A 4018-nucleotide genomic window follows, 5' to 3' on the forward strand; every position below is an offset into this window, starting at 1 on the left:
TTCGCAGAAGTGTACGTATCACAGACTCGCAGAGCAAAGTGAGTTTATTCATAATTCAGGAGCACAAATATAAATTGACGAGTGCACTATAGAAAGTTTGCAGTGCCAATTGTGGACTGCATGGAGTCCTCTATGTCAAGTTGCATCCATAGGCGGAGAAGGAAAACGACTTTATCGCGAAATCCCTGGTCCACGTATATTTTTGCTCAGGAGAGTGCGTGCGAAAGAGGCAAATAGTTCCGCATGGCTACTTTTTTTTGTCATCATAGTTCCCGCAGTGGCACCTCATTGATTTTGTCGGCAAGGGAGGCGAGCTAAGCCACAGAAACCAGTAGAAGCGCTACACTGATGAATTATTGCAACAAATTTCCTCGACTTTTACAAACCACCTATGGATTAAAGCCCACTGCAAGCATATTACTATCGCTGAGACAATAATCCAAGAAAACCAGGAAAGCTCTACACCTGTGTCTTCTGCTAGTATCAGTTGCCGTAACGTAGCCAAGCCCTTTCAAGCAAAATTATTGTAGAATGTCGCTTTAATGAAGTGTGGCAAAATTTAAATTTTGCAAATTCCTTAATTACATACTTCCAGTCTGTGTTCACTGCTGACGATGGTCGCACTCCGGAGGTGAATCACTACAACCAGAGACCGCTAGACATGCCAACGATAACTGAGTCAGGAGTGCTAAACTTATTACTATCAATAGAGACAAAAAAAAAGGAAACGGCTCGGACAATATTCCCAAGACTTTTCTTCAAAGATATGCCGAAGTCAACGCGAAATATCTACATCTAATATTTAACAAATCCTTATCAACATGTAACCTTGCAAAAGAATGGAAAATAGCGAAAGTAATCCCCGTTCATAAAGCAGGAAGCAAAAGTGATGTTGGTAATTACAGACCAATATCGCTAACGTCCACAGTAGGAAAATTATTAGAGCATATACTAAAGCATATCACGAGCTATCTAGAGCAAGCACAAATATTATCGCCTATCCAACATGGTTTCCGGCGGGGACTTTCAACCATAACCCAATTACTTGAATTAACGCATGACTTATCCGAAAGCATTGATAATCAAAAACAAGTTGACCTAATAGCATTAGATTTTTCGAAGGCGTTTGATAGAGTAACTCATCAAAAACTAATCAGCAAACTGAAAAGAACTTGTTTTTTTTTTTGCAACGGTTCTATTGGCGATTGGATTGAAGATTACTTAACCAACCGGTTTTAGTATGTTGTTAACAATGAAATTTCTTCCATTGCAACAGTTACATCGGGGGTGCCTCAAGGGTGCGTCCTTGCTCCCGCTTTATTCCTTATTTTTATTAATGATTGGCCCTCTAACATCCGAGTTAAAATGAAACTTCTTGCCGACGACTGCATCCTTTATAATGAAATTAACTCTATGAATGATCACGTTGATTTAAACAGCGCCCATCATGATGTAGTGATGTGGTGTAGAAAGTGGCAGATGGAACTGAACATTAAAGAAACTGCCTTTTTATCAATAACCCGCAAAAAACATAGGTTGGACTTAGAATACACTATCAATAACATACCACTCACCCGAGTTCATGAGCATAAGTATCTTGGCTTGATCATTTCACATGACCTAAGATGGGAATCGCATATTAGCAGTATCATACCATCTGCTTTAAAACGACTGTTCTTCCTCAGAAGAAGACTTCGAGCTGCGCCACCGGAAATTAAACTGCTATCATACAACGCATTTATTCGCCCAGTTCTCGAACATGGTAGCCCAATTTGGTTTCGTTATACACAACAGCTTATTAACAAACTAGAAGGAGTGCAGCGAAAGGCAGTTAGATTTATCTTTAACAAATACAAGGGAGCGATTCACCTACCTAACTGCTAAAACAAGCTTGTATTCCTACTCTGCGAAACCGCGCCAAACTAGCAAGACTAAAATTATTGTTCCAATTAAAACACAATGCATTACGAATAAATAATTCGTTGTGTATATGCCTAGCTGACACCAGACCTTCCCGCCATAAGCACTCACTAACACTTAAAGAGTATGCATTTCGCACTGGCTGTTTTAGATATTCGTTCTTTCCTCTTGCAATAAGAGAATGGAATAGCCTGGACCCCTGCATAACGACTACCACATCGTTGCCAAAATTTGTAACCCTTGTAGAAGAACTGTTGCGCAATAATTAGGTTATGTTAGCTGAAAATAACACGCCACTCACCGTCGTTGTACAAGATAAAATCGGTATAAGCATTGTATTTGCCTATGCGATCTCACCCCTTTTTGCCAAATGCACTGTATCATTCATGTTTTATTTCCTGCCATATGTGTATATCTGCTTCGTGTCGATTGCAAATATCATTGTTGAAATTATGTAAACCTGTTTTTATCGCTATTTGTGGGTATATAATATATGCCCAACCTGTAAAAATTCCACTGGGATTGACAGTATTTGAAAAAAAAAAATGCGGCCACAAATCTCCCAATTGAAAAATCAATTTTAGTTACACAACGTCGAAGGTAAAAACAATGGCGGTCAATGACGACCACTGTACGACGACAATTCCAAAGATGTCACAACGCCTCAAACGTCGCAGAACTGGCTGGAGTCGATTCCTCTAAGCTCATAAGTGTAGGCTTTTCCCAGCTGCTTCCGCCATGAAAAACTTATCGTTAGGAGCGTGAAAATGATAAACCTCGAAAATTGGGTGCTGTATCACCAGCAGCTGTCGCCGTAACACTACGCGAAGAACGGCACCTGCGAAAGAGCTTTCGCAACACTCAAAGTGTTTACAGCGGGGCGATCGACGAAAGTTCGTTTTATGTGACGCGATGAAATGTGGATCCTTTCGTTACTGGCAATGTTAATGAGGAGTAAGAGCTTACCACGCTTACGTCACCCACTACACTAGTCCAGTGGCTATCGCGGTGTGGCGCTAAGCGCAATGTCGCTGGTGCGAATCCTGGTCGCCGAGGTCACATCGCAACGGGGGCGCAATGCGAGGTCGGTCATGATATGAGGTAAAAATGAAATCGGAGACAACGCCTCCACACTCCTCACCCCGGGCTAAAAATGTGTCTCCGAGACCGCGTGTGAATTGGGGCATTTTAGTGGCTTATTTATTCATTTTGGGCGGCAGTTTATGAAGCTGAATAAAAAGAATGCTACAATACGTTTATTAAAAAATGAGACCTGGTTAGTTGCCCCGTGACCTAGATCGGCGAGCGAAATACTCCGTCCTTTCACAAGCTCCAAATTTGTTTAATACGATCTCTTCGCAAGCAAACCCGCTTTCCTTCGCCTGTTCAAGTTTTTTACTTTTTTTGCTCAGCGACGCTCAGAGTAAGTTGTGCCTCCGGAAAAAAAGAATGTAGTCGCTAATATCATTGTCGAGTCCGTTACGGTTAAAAAAAAAAGAATGAAAGAAAAAAAATCGAAACAGACCCGCGAGCGAAAGTGCCTAAACCTGTTTGTCAAATGACGGCGAATCCAGTCCCGAATTCAAAAAAATTATCTTATACGTAACAACGTTTCTTCATAGGCGGGAATTCGGGCACCCGCCATTGCAGATAGCGATATGCGTGATAATAAATTCGTCGCCGTGTATAGGGCCGGTTGTGGACGACGCGACGCTTCGTAAGCAAAGGGAAGCTTTATCAATATAGACCCCGCCCTTTAGAATATCAAGTTAAGAGTTGAGCGTCAGTATCTTTCCATTAGGCCTTTCATTTTCTTTTTAAATTTTTAATATTACTTTCTTTTTTGACGCAGGGTGGTTCTCATACCACGGTGTCAATGATAAGATCTGAAATTTCGGCGTGAAACTTGTTTAAACATTAAATTGATTCACCCGAATTTTACATTCGTGATTATCGCGAAATGCTCACGTTCAACTAAGTGCTGGGAGTTACGTGGAAAAGGACACGGGCGCGTCGTACACCGTGGGAGGGGGCTCTCACATTGAGCGCGCGCAAGCGAGAGATCGAAGGTTGCGTCATCATCGTGACGCACGCAGGA

The sequence above is a fragment of the Dermacentor andersoni genome, chromosome 7 (assembly GCF_023375885.2).
Source record: "Dermacentor andersoni chromosome 7, qqDerAnde1_hic_scaffold, whole genome shotgun sequence".
NCBI lineage: Eukaryota > Metazoa > Arthropoda > Arachnida > Ixodida > Ixodidae > Dermacentor > Dermacentor andersoni.